The sequence below is a fragment of the Heloderma suspectum genome, chromosome 5 (assembly GCF_057233095.1).
Source record: "Heloderma suspectum isolate Gila_16-S chromosome 5, 16-S_ref, whole genome shotgun sequence".
Lineage (NCBI taxonomy): Eukaryota > Metazoa > Chordata > Lepidosauria > Squamata > Helodermatidae > Heloderma > Heloderma suspectum.
In genome coordinates, this window is record NC_139462.1 from 220,642,917 (window position 1) to 220,655,789 (window position 12,873).

At 40.3% G+C, this 12,873-nt stretch overlaps 1 protein-coding gene across 22 annotated transcripts in view; it reads left to right on the top strand.

Moving 5' to 3' along the window:
• KMT2C (lysine methyltransferase 2C) overlaps positions 1-12,873 on the top strand; it is a 255,472-nt gene that overhangs the window by 20,399 nt on the left and 222,200 nt on the right. Inside the window, exon 2 of one of the 22 annotated variants that reach the window (XM_084859358.1) lies at positions 98-139. The exons of the other annotated variants lie outside the window; for them this stretch is intronic. The gene's annotated coding sequence lies outside the window, so the exon portion shown is untranslated. The remainder of the gene's footprint in view (positions 1-97; positions 140-12,873) is intronic. 22 annotated transcript variants of the gene reach the window in all.

The window sequence follows — 12,873 nt, forward strand, 5'->3', positions numbered from 1 at the left end:
TGAAGCATGTTGATTAGTAAAATCTATCTGTCCTGTAGTCCAAATGTTTTCCTTTTGTGATTTCATTGTGAGATTAAAATTTTCACTGCAATCTTAGGAAACAACGTAATCTGGTGAGACATTCAAAAGCCAAGGAATAGTAAGTACATAGTTTGATATCCTAATAGTATTGGTTATGCCACAGCTTTTGGTGGATGATATCACTTGATTTAGTCCATCACAGGCCACAAGTTAAAGTGAAATGTATCTTATATGTTCCTTTCTAGATGTGGAGCAGTATATAAATGCTGTAAATAAATAAATAAATAAATGGCATATACAGAAAGATAGCGATACAGAGGGATAATCCAAAGGAGACATGCATAATGCTATCTCAAACACAGAGGGGCAAACATGGTCAGGAAGGTGTTTTGAAGTCACATTTTCACTTTAAGGTATTTCAAGTTGATCTTTCCCTAAAGAATTATTATTATTTATTATTATTAAATTTATTAATCGCCCATCTGGCTGGTCACCTAGATGGTGGACATTAAGAATTTCTGGTGACTAGAAACCTAGAGCCAAATGTGACGAGTGAACATGAGCACACTAGCTCCCACCCTCCACCCCATCACCATTCTCATTGCCCTCCACTTCTTCAGGGTGAATGTCTGAAGTGGGGAGCCTGTTCTGTCTGTGGAGATGCTCTACGTGATGTAGAATCCTGGAAAATTAGGCTTTTTCATCATATGGTGAGCTTCCCCACTTCAAAAGTTCACTCTGAACATTAGTAGGGCAACTGAGGGGGCTGGCATGCCAGAAGGGCAATGGAGGAGGTGGAGCTAGCATGCTCATTTTCACTCTCCCTCCTCGCCTGTTGGTGTAGGTTTCTGAATGCATGAATAAGGGTTATATCATTCAGGTGTAGGTGAAGCCTGGTCTAACTGTTTCCCTGGTTTGTCCAATTTGTAGGAGAGTATAGTTCAAATTAACAACAAATTTGCCCTTGATTTTGACTTTGACTTTGATTTTATATTTTAAAATGTTTGAAATGAAGGCAGCTAGATGCAGTGGGTATCCTACACAGTACATACTGGCAGTGGTGGTAGAGGAGTAAAATCGCTCAGTGTAGAAATGCTCACAGTTGTGTGGCTTCAAGGTATTTTTCTTTTGCTAGGCTTCCTAGCTGGTCCTAGCAAGCTTCTCTTCCTTTAGGCATTTGCTTCTTTCATATGTACTTCCCTTGTCTTCCTTAATTCTATCTACTATCTCCTGTACCCTTCAGTCCTACTCAACTCCCATCCTTTGGCTACATTTCCATATACATTCCAATTGGAATGTGTATGGAATCATGGCCCAGGGATGAGAGAATCCTTGCATAATGAGCAGATTTCTTTTTTGTGGGTTGTTTTCCCCCAATTGTTAGTAAAACTGCTGGATAAGGTAGTCCTCTACCATCAGTTGTCTCCAAGCAGTACTTCTCCTGATCATTACTCATCAGTGTGTCTATAGTAAGTGCTGATTTTGCCATGCATGCCAGACATGGGATTCCCTGTTTCTTTCTCCCTGATTTCATGCTTTGTGCTGGTCACGCAGTTTCCCTGAATTCTACAGAAGTGCCCCAAACTGGGCAGGTGCATGAGATGCCACTAGGAGGTTAGCTAATGGGAGACCTATATTTACTAGGAAGCATAATGCCTTAGATTGTTCCTTCACCCCACCCCAAGCCTTGCACCTCATATTTTTCTCAAACGTTATTCCTCAGTATGTCAGAGGGCTCTGTTGGTAGCTAAGCCTTTTCACTCAGCAGCATTGGAATGCTTGTTTAGTACTGTAGGATGTAGGATTGTTAGTCATGCAGGAAAGGTCTTTCTCCTGTGTTGCCTTCCTGTGTTGGAAAATGCTCCCTCAAGAATTATGCTTGACCCCACCCCCACTGTCTTGACTGTCAGAAAGGATATAAAGAAGCATCTCTGTATTTAGATATTTAAATTATGTAACTGTTCTAATGTTCTTAGTGGCTTGTGTTTTATGACTTCATTGTTTTAAATTGTACACTGCCTTGATGGCTTTTTAGCAACAACAACAAAAAGGCGGTGTATAAATGTTAATAATTAATACACGGTGAAATTATTATGTAGTGGATACATAAAGTGATAGTTATAAAAATTTTTGAATAATAGTAAATAACTCCAAGACATCTAAGCCACATGATTGAAAATACTGCTGAAGACTTGATACGTTGTACTAGTTTGTACTGCTCTGCCACTAACATAGTGTCTGATATGGTATGGGAAATAAGAGGGTATCTATGGCAAACAGCAAGGTCTTAAAGACCTGTTTTCTAACTGGAAAGGAGTAACTGTGTAAATCAATCCTTCCAGTCATTTTCAAAGAGGTTTTTTTTTAAGAGAAGCATTGAAACCCATTGGTTTTTAATGGTGCCATGATCAGATTTCCCATGACATCCAACTGATGTACTAAGTGCAAAAAGGGCTAGTCCATCTTGTCTAGAAGCAGAGGAGACACCTCAGTGCTGATTGGGTTTTATAGGCTTTTTATATAATCATGTTTCTAGAGTTTTCCAGTCTAGTCAGGCATGTTTTTGCTACCATTGTGGACTATAGTGCACTCGTGAAAATAAAGGCTTTTTGGAACACATATGCTTTAAACAACCTGGCTGTCATGAACCAACAACACCTTGTTTCATGAGTGGAAGGGAAAACAGCAAATATGGTGTGCTGATGTTCCTTTTAGTTTTTCCCATTCTGTGGCCTTGTCTGCTGTCACCAGGTAGAATTTTTTCTCCTTCTGGCTGCCTCCATCAAACCAGCCCTAAAACTCTCTGGGTCTTGGGTATCTACTTTAGGTAGTGTGAGGTTTGACTGTTAGATATGGGGTGGGTAACCCAAAAAGAAAATAGACCACAAAGTTTCAAATAATAAAGTTTACATTTTGCTGAAGAAAAATGTCAATAAGACAAAATTTTAAAGTCCGAATGGATACACACACACCCCAAACCAGCAACCATATGAGCAATAGGGTAATAAAACAGTCCGGGATAAATGCATCCAGCTAACCTAATGTGTCCCTGTCAGGGCGGAAACTGAGCCGATAGAACCCCAGAGCAGTTCTGATTCTGAGGAGGATCAGCAATCCGTGGGAGAGGAGCCAGCTCATCCCTCACAGGCACAGCAGCTGGCAGAGATTCCTCCTGCCAGCATTCCTGAGATAGATAGTGACCCTGGTAGTGAGAGAGTGCAGGAGGGGGCTTGCTAGATGCTCGACGCAGACGCAGGGAGCAACGAGCGATGGAGGGCGCGGAAAAGAGACGTAGCGCCCATTTGGAGCGCAAGCAACAGCCGCGTCCCGTGGACCCAAGGGAAAGAGGGAGGATCTCTCCCTAGCCCATAAGTTCAAGGTCTTCAAGTGATTCTCCTTCAAATGGGGACCAACTGCATACTCGGAGCATAGGCTACTCTGCTGTTCATTGCTTAGTCGCTGGTGATTAGCATCTGAAAGAGTCATTAAGTTGTAAAAGGATTAAAGCCTTGAAAATAATCCTTTCATCTGTGTCTTGAGTTGGCTATTGGACTGTACTGAAAGAGGCCGCTAGGGCGCTCCTGACACCCTGTTTTATCAGGTTCCCTATCCAAGCGTTATCTTACTGTCATTGATCCAGGTCTTGCAGCCAGTTCTCCAGATCCAGCAGCTCTGACTTTTTTTTCCTATAGGTCTCTGGCCTTTCCTTTCCTTTTTCTTCCTTCCTTCTCTCTCTCTCCTTTCATCTTCTCTCTCCTTTTCTGCCTAGACTTTTATCTCTTAAAATTATTATTTTTCATCTCCAACTCCAATCAATCAGGAGGGTAGTTTCTTCCTTTCTGCAAACTAATTTTCTGAGTTCAAAACCCTTTTTTTCTTCCTGTCCTTTTATTGAAATTTATAATTCCTGTTCCTGAGCACAACTTCCTGACCTGTACAAGCTAGCCAAACTTTTGCTCTCTAAATATCAACATTTTGGCTGAAACCGATTCTCTCAATCTTTCACGCATGCGCGCGCGCGTGCACACACACACACACACACACACACTCTTAATTCCATAAGATCCTAAACCAAACTAAATACAAAAATGGAGAATAGTTCTGTTCCTTCACACTGACCAATAAGGATAGTCTGACATTAGTGATGCTTTTTACAACTCAATCAGAATAGAAATGTGCTCAAGGCTTGGTGTTCTCTGATTAGGTTTACACTGTTGTGCTTATACTTTTTGCTCGGTAAAACCTGGATCTTACATCACCATTCAAGGCTGCCAAGGGATATGAATGGGAGAGCTAGATTTAGCCCTCATAGTAACCTTCTTATTGGAGAGCAGAGTATATCTTAAATTGCATTGTACTGTTTATGCCTTCTGAGAAGTTCCAGGTAATACTTTATCAATGCCAAGGATAGGCTTTTGGGTAGATGGAATTCAGTTCTCGTTAGTTAAGTTCCAGTATGACAGTGTGCAAAAGCCAGTTAAGAAATGCAACTCTTGACTGGTACAACTGTTTTTAAAGGAATTGTTTCCACCATTTTATCATTTCACATTCCCTCACTGTATACAAGTGGTTTATTTAATTTTAGCTTAAATCAATCATTAACAGATAAAAATGTGTTGTAGAGAGCATACCATGCCATCTTGTGTGCAGTCCGCCAGTGAGAATGACAGTCCATTGCCTCTCCAGCATTCATATCTTCAGAGATCCTCTAGTAGGTGTTAGGGTGTCATAATGTTCCAGTGCTCGGACTTGCAAGGACTTGGAGAGGACTTCAACAGACAGGAGCAACTATATGTACTGACAGCTGTGAAAAGTTATCTTCCCTGGTTTGATCTAAACCACAATAAGCAACAGTTTCCAATAGGAAAGTTTTGACTCCCATTGGTTTAGCTAATTCTGTAAACCATCAGTGTTTACAGAAGGCATTGGAGGCATTCAAGACAAGGCTAGACAGGCATCTGGGATGCCAGGGATGCTTTGACTTGGATTCCTGCATTGAACAGGGGATTGGACTTGATGGTCTTATAGACCCCTTCCAACCCTTCTGTTCTATGATTCTATGATCTAAGTTCTGTTGACACAACTTTTCATTAAAAACAATTAATTTATTCAGAAGCAACAGTTTCTGAAGATCAGCTAACTGTTACCCTGTGTTAGGAATGAATGGATAAGGGTGCAATCCTATGCATGTTTAGACAGAAAAAAGTACTGCAACTAGCAGCATTCCCTAGCCAGCCAGGATTGCACCCTAAGTTTCTCAAACACATAACTGTCTTTGGTAAGCAAGACATTAAAATATTTTTATCACATTGCTTATGGCGACCAAAGTGAGTAAGGTGCCTATCTCAGGGCAAGAAACCTCTACATCTGCCTGTCCCAAGAACCCAGCAGAAAAACAGCCTTTATAAATACAATCTAGTAAGATATGCATGTTACTGTAATTTGTACATTTATATGTCAAAGTATGTCCTTCCCCTTTCCTTTCCTTATATGACCAGTTGTTTAGATTATACTAATCCTGAGAGCAGAGCTATGTCTTTTTGTTTCTTTAAAGTACAGTCACAGGGTTGGATCCAGATTTAGGGCAGAATCTAACAGGGCACTTATACCCCCGCAGATTCTTTCCTGCCCTGCTGATTCCATTCTGCAGTCGGTGGGTCCCACCAATTCCATTGCTCAAGTGGGACCCACCACTCAGGCAAGAGAGATTGAGCATTTCCTAGGGGAAGCCCCCAAAGGAGCAGAAACACTACTTTCTGGAAAGAGGCAGGTCTGCAGAGCATGGTTATGCAAGCTCCGCTGATCTGCCTTCTTTCAGAAACAAGCATTTCCACTTGTTTCAAGTTGCCCCTGAAGCGCTAAATTGCCACTGAGTAAGCGGTGGGGTGCTTACACAGCAGAATAGGCAGGGCATGAGAGAATCCGTGGGGCATAAGCACCCCATCGGATTTTGCCCTGTTTCATACTAAAAGTAGGCCCATTGACCCATCAGAGGGACGTACGTTAGTCATGACTAATTTAAGTACCATTGATTCCAGTGGTTCTACTCTAAGTATGAGTAAATCTGGATCCAACTCCATAGTAACTGGAAGCTCTTTAAACATAATGCTGATAGATGCCTTTCCAATGAAAGCTGGCTCAGGAAAATGAAGTCTCCAAATCCTGAGATAAACATTAGTACTTGTGAGTGCTTGAGAGCCCCAAATTATGTACTGTAGCCCCACTGCAATTATTATTTCATCTAAATGTACAGTGTAAGCATAGTCCTTGTCCCAAATAACTTCCAATGTGGCAGGTGGGTAGGACAATGCAGAACATAAGAACATGAAACATTCTGGCCAACGTGATTAGTATTTGCTCTTGCCCACCAGCTGCTTTATCCCATATCAAATTGTCATTCTTTTCTCTTCACATCTGCATACTGCAGAAGCACCTTAGCATTAGTTTACAATGCTTTATTACTTTCCGCTTGTTCTGTAAGGGGGAGGGGCCAAATACTGTTGTGAGACTTTCAAATAATTTTTATCAGAACATTTTTTAAAAATGAGTGACTCTCGTGGACCAAAGGGAGACACTCTCCCATGATTAATTTTAGAAACATGGTATTCTAATTGGGATAGACAATGACTTTTAAAAGTGAAGTTTAATTTAAAAATGTTATAACAAGTGGTTCGTTTTAATAATTTGTTTTAAAAAAGTAATTTAACTTAAAAATAGAAGTTTGCATTGCAATTTACAATCTATGCTTACAGTCTCTTAAAACTGAACCATTACTTTCCATCAAAGGCTTTCTTTTTATGAAATAAGAGCATCATATATATATATATATATAGAGAGAGAGAGAGAGAGAGTGTTTTATCATTTTAAATACAATTAAGTCATGTATTATAACTATTATGAACTTTCTACTGGATATAGCACGTCATCACAAGCACTAGGATTCAGGAGATGACATTTTGCATCCATTGAACCAGGGGCCCATAGTAGTGAGCCTACTTCTTTGTATTTTGGTAAGATCCTTTGCTCTTCTCCAGGCTTGGGAGAAGGATGGGATAATTTTCCAGGTTTTGTGTGGAGCTTTGGAGAGGCTTGAAAAGTTGCATGACAACCTGCTTCTTCAGTGCAATGGGGATGAGTCCCTGGCCCCCTACCCAGCTGGAGGAAGAGGGCAGGGGTTTTCCCCTGTAGTTATGATAGGTCTCGAAGGTATGCAGAGCTCCCAAAGGCATAGTGTATTGTCACAATCCAAGGTCAGTGGTGAGTGCATATCTTGACCGGCTACCAAAGCCAGCTAAAATTGGTGGACTGCTGTGTAGATCAAGACTACTGTCAACCCACAGTGGCCTTTAAAACTTCAGCTTTGTTTGGTAGATATGCCACTACCTCTTTATACTCCTAAAGCAAGGGGCCCTTAGGATGGCCAGTTAGATAGTCTCATTCTTCATAAGAGCAGAAGAGCCATGCTAGATCAAACCAAGCATTTATCTAGTCCAGAATTCTGTTCACACAGTGGCCAACGAACTGTTTGTAGGAAACTCACAAGCAGGACATGGGTTATATGGGCAATAGCACCATCTCCTGAATCTCCTTCATTTCTGTGGAGCAAGCTTTTAGCCTATCCCCCATTTTAGTCATGGGTTGTTGTGGTAATGTGAATGTTCAGACAGGCTGCATAGGAGAGACAGATTCTTGGGCTGCCAGTGCACTTAGTCAACCCAACTGGGGCCAAATTATGAAAGCTTTATTCAGATCTGGTATAGAGAGAAGTAAGCATAGGAGAAGAGGGAAACTGGAGAGAGTGAATTAAAAATATTAAAACAGTTAAATTCTAAAAATGTGTGGGTCAGCTTTGTTCAGAAGATGACAGTTGATAGCAAAATATTGGACTTTTGAATTTTGTGGACTCAAGAAAAAGTGTGTGAAAGTGAGTTTGATCCACTACTCAGTAGGGAGGGTCTTCCATCCCCTACCCAATGAAGAGAATCTTCCCACAGTCACGGGAGCTGGGCATACTATTTTAGGGCAGAACTTTGTCACCCGAAGTTGAACATGTTCTACACACATAAATTAATACATGGGAGTTGGGCAGTTAGCACCCTCTGAGTATCAAGGAAGGTGACAGTCGAAGGATACTTTCAGTTTTGTCTTAGTAAACAGATCAATTAAGAGAGGGAACCTTGTTTAAGGCACAAGGAGCAATGGAGCAGGTGGATCATCTGATGGGAAAGTTGGCGTCCTTAAAGGGCAGGGGCTCCTAAACAGGCTTCATTCTCCACATTCTGCACTAAATCTAGCACTGTTTTATGCACTCCCAACTACCTGAGCTCATTTCTCAAATTATGCATGTTTACAACTCTAATAACCAAACAGCATGGACATGTAATTTCAATCTCATAGAAAACATGACTTTGGTCAGTATTTACTTCTAGAAAGTTGTGAACACTCACAACCCAATCTTATGTGCATTTACTTGGAAGTAAGTCTGATTTTGTTCATTGGAACCTATTTCCAGATAAATGTGCATGGGAATGAAGCCCTCAACAAAGTGATCTTTCTTAATATTTTTGTATGCGTGCAAAGAACCAAATGGAAATCTGTTTCTTGTCCACCCAGTCATGGAACCCCAATGTCCCATCTAGTTTGGCCCTACGCAGATATAATTCTGAAGTGCAAAAGGCTTCTTTGTCTCTTGTTTTTATGTTTTTATTGTACAGGTATGCTGTGTAAATTGATTTTGTGGTTTTTAATTTTGTTGGCAAGCTTGAGTATTATGATCACAACAGAAGGGCAGGATATAAATTCTCTTAAATAAAATAAAAGACATGTGGGCTGTATGATTAAAGGTTTGGGATTATGCTCACAGATTGTATAAAAGGCTCTAGCTGCAAACAAATACATTTGATTTTTTTAATAGTAACAAGCTTAATATACATATGCATGTTGAGGAAATACATACATTTCAAAATGGAGAACTGGACTGAAATCTATCTATCCTGAGTACGTGCATAGAATACCTGGATTCTTTGCAGTGACATACTAAAATGTCAGCCTGCAAGATCTGTGCATCTGTAATATGTATAGACTGGTGATGATGCACAGGCTTGTCCATCTGCTTTGGAAGTTATGATTTGTAAACTGAAAAGATCATGATGGACAAGGAAAAAAAGTAGGTCTGTTGCTACTTTCTCTCCGATGAATCTGGGTGGCTCCCCCATCCTCTTGGAAGCCCATGTTCACCATAATGGAAAGTGTGTATAGGTATAGAGTTACTTCAGTATTCTATGTAATAATAATTAAAAAAATCTTCTATATAATTGTTTTTAAAATTAAAAAAAATAAAGCTTGCTCCTTATACCTCCAAGATAATTAATACAATGATATCATAAGATAACCTCAGTGAGATAAATAACTTTATTAGTCTACATACAAAGTACTGTCTTCTATATTGGAATAATTAAACATGTCCCAGTTCTAGAAGTTAAACATCGGATTAAATTCACTTTTGGAAGAAATCATAAGTGTTAGTTTTCTTGTAGGTCTGATGAACTTCAGTCCATGAAAGCTGTTCACACATAATGGCAGCAATTGGTGGCAAATCAAGAGTTAATTAATTAACAAAAACAAATTGGGTTGTTTAACCCATAAGCAACCCAAAGTGTCCGGGTTTGGATGTCACCTAACAATCTATGAATGGGGCATTCATAGGTTGTTGCCACAAACCAGAAGCAATTAGCATGCGGCGTGCATCCCCACCAATTAATTAACCCATGATTTGCCACTGATTGCTGCCGTTACATGCATAACAGGTCATAGGCTTGATGCTATGAGTGTGGGAAGACTCCACCTCTACTGAGCATTATGGTGGCATGGCGAAGGGTTAGCCTCCATTTAAAAAAAGCAACTTTCTTGTGTGATCTATTCACTGTACACCAAAATCACATGACTGCTTCACCACGTAGTTTCTGTCCACATTCCTCTAACGTGCACTTCAGCCTGCTTTCAAAGTCATGTGAATTTGCTCTCATACTAGCAACTATGTCTCCAAGTTGTGAAGGGTAATGTAGGAATACAGTGTTAATTGAAAATTCTGTAAATATGCCAGCTGAGTACTTTCATTCAAACTTCATAAATCAAAACAGGGCAGAGAGAATTTGGAAAGCCTAGGTTTTAAAGCCGTTGTGTTTGTAGCCTGCTCTTGTTGCTTTCAGATACATGCATTTGTATGTAATGGTTTAAAAATTTCTAAAGGTTTTGAACACTTTTGAAATGTGTGTGTTATGAGTGTTTACACTTTTTCACAAATGTTTTAAAAGAGCTTCAATGCTTGTTTTGTTTCCCCCAGAAATATGTGCTTGGCAAAGTGACTAGATGACAGTCGTATTTGTTAAGGATATAATATTTCAGCAGTAGGGTGTAGAAAGCTACTGATTTGTGTCATTACAGATAAAACTGTTTAGGTTTGAGTTTGTAAGGCTCCACTGTTGCAACACAAAAAATTTTATTCTAATAATTTAAGATTCAGTTAACATCTAGATACCTATTAATTTCAAGATGATTTGTTATGCTTTTTCTAATCTCAGATACGCAGTGACTGTTCTGCTCTCTATATTACTTTTATGTATTGCCTCACAAGTTATAACTAAAGGGAATGAGAGACAAATCAGCATCACGTATAAAGTGTTCTTAATCTGATAGTGACTGACTAAATCTGCCTTGTTCAGTGTTAAAGTTTTGAGATTGCTTGAGGTGAATCTTGTTTTTAATTTCCGGAATTTATATCCAGCGTTTTGAATGATCATTGTTTTTAAGCCTTAAACTTACAGCTCCTGTGGCAAATAAAACATTTGCACCTGGAGGATCCAGTAGATTGGATTAACTCTAGCATCGTTATGGAAATGTTTGGACCTCACTTAAAACCATTACCTATTGAGCTAAAAATGTGATACCTGCCTTAGGGGTGTCTTGAACCTTGTAAATAGTCATAATTTGGTTTAGTCTCCATCATATTTTCATTAATAGGAAACTTTTAGCTTATGGCTCAGTTGAAAAGCCTATTAGATTGCAATACAGGTTTTGGAAAGTAGAAAGATGATATGCAATTTTATTGTTTGTATTATATGAAAAAAGTTCTTATAGTTTGAATAGTAGTTTGTTACAAGCAGAAAAGTCTTTGGCCTCCAGAAGATGCTGCATCTGGACTCCTTGGGAGCGTTGGCTGTTATTTATGTAATAAATAAAATAAACCCCTCTTTTCCATGCTCCTTGAAATAGCGTGGAAGAAGGGAGAGATTGAAAACTAATTGCAAATAGAAGAGGAATTTGTTCAGTCGTTAAGTCGTGTCCGACTCTTGGTGACCCCATGGACCATAGCACGCCAGGCCTTCCTGTCCTCCGCTCTCTCCCGGAGTGTGCTCAAGTTCATATTCATTGCATCGGTGATGCTATCTAGCCATCTCATCCTCTGCCGTCCCCTTCTCCTTTTGCCTTCAATCTTTCCCAGCATCAGGGTCTTTTCCAGAGAGTTTTCTCTTCGCATTAGGTGGCCAAAATATTTGAGCTTCAGCTTCAGTATCTGTCCTTCCAATGAGCACTCAGGGTTGATTTCCTTTAGGATTGACTGATTTGACCTCCTTGCAGTCCAGGGGACTCATAACCGTCTTCTCCAGCACCACAGTTCGAAAGCATCAATTCTTCGGCACTCAGCCTTCCTTATAGTCCAGTTCTCACAGCCATACGTTGCTACTGGGAAAACCATAGCTTTGATTACATGGACCTTTGTCGGCAAGGTGATGTCTCTGCTTCTTACTATGCTGTCTAGGTTTGCCATAGCTTTCCTCCCAAGGAGCAAGCGTCTTTTAATTTCATGGCTACAGTCACCATCTGCAGTGATCTTGGAGCCCAAGAAAGTAAAATCTGTCACTGCATCCATTTATTCCCCTTCTATATGCCAGGAAGTGATGGGGCCAGATGCCATGATCTTCGTTTTTTGAATGTTGAGTTTCAAACCAGCTTTTGCGCTCTCCACTTCCACCCTCAACAAGAGGTTCTTTAGATCCTCTTCCCTTTCTGCCATTAGGGTGGTATCGTCTGCGTATCTGAGGTTGTTGATCATTCTCCCGGCATTCTTAATTCCGACCTGTGATTCATCCAACCCGGCGTTTCTCATGATGTACTCTGCATATAAGTTAAATAAGCAGGGCAACAATATGCAGCCTTGTCGTACTCCTTTCCCAATTTTGAACCAATCGGTTGTTCCATGTCCAGTTCGTACTGTTGCTTCTTGTCTCTCATACAGGTTTCTCAGGAGACAGGTATTGTTTTTCTGGAATTCTCTTGCTTTCTCCATGATCCAGTGAATGTTGGTGATTTGATCTCTAGTTCCTCTGCCTCTTCGAAACCCAGCATGTACTTTCGGTAGTTCTTGGTTCACATGCTACTGAAGCCTAGCTTGTAGGATTTTGAGCATAACCTTGCTGGCATATGAAATGAGCGCAATTGTGCGTTAGTTCGAACACTCTTTGGCGTTGCCCTTCTTTGGAATTGGAATGTAAACTGACCTTTTCCAGTCTTGTGGCCACTGTGGAGTATTCCAAATTTGTTGGCATATTGAGTGCAGCACTTTAACAGCATCATCTTTTAGGATTTTAAATAGCTCAGCTGGAATACTGTCATCTCCGCTAGCTTTGTTGTTAGTAATGCTTCCTAAGGCCCACTTGACTTAACTATCTAGGATGTCCGGCTCCAGTTCAGTGACCGCACTATCATGGCTATCAGGGACATTAAGATCTTTCCTGTATAGTTCTTCTGTGTATTTTTTCCACCTCTTCTTGATCTCATCTGCTTCTGTTAGGT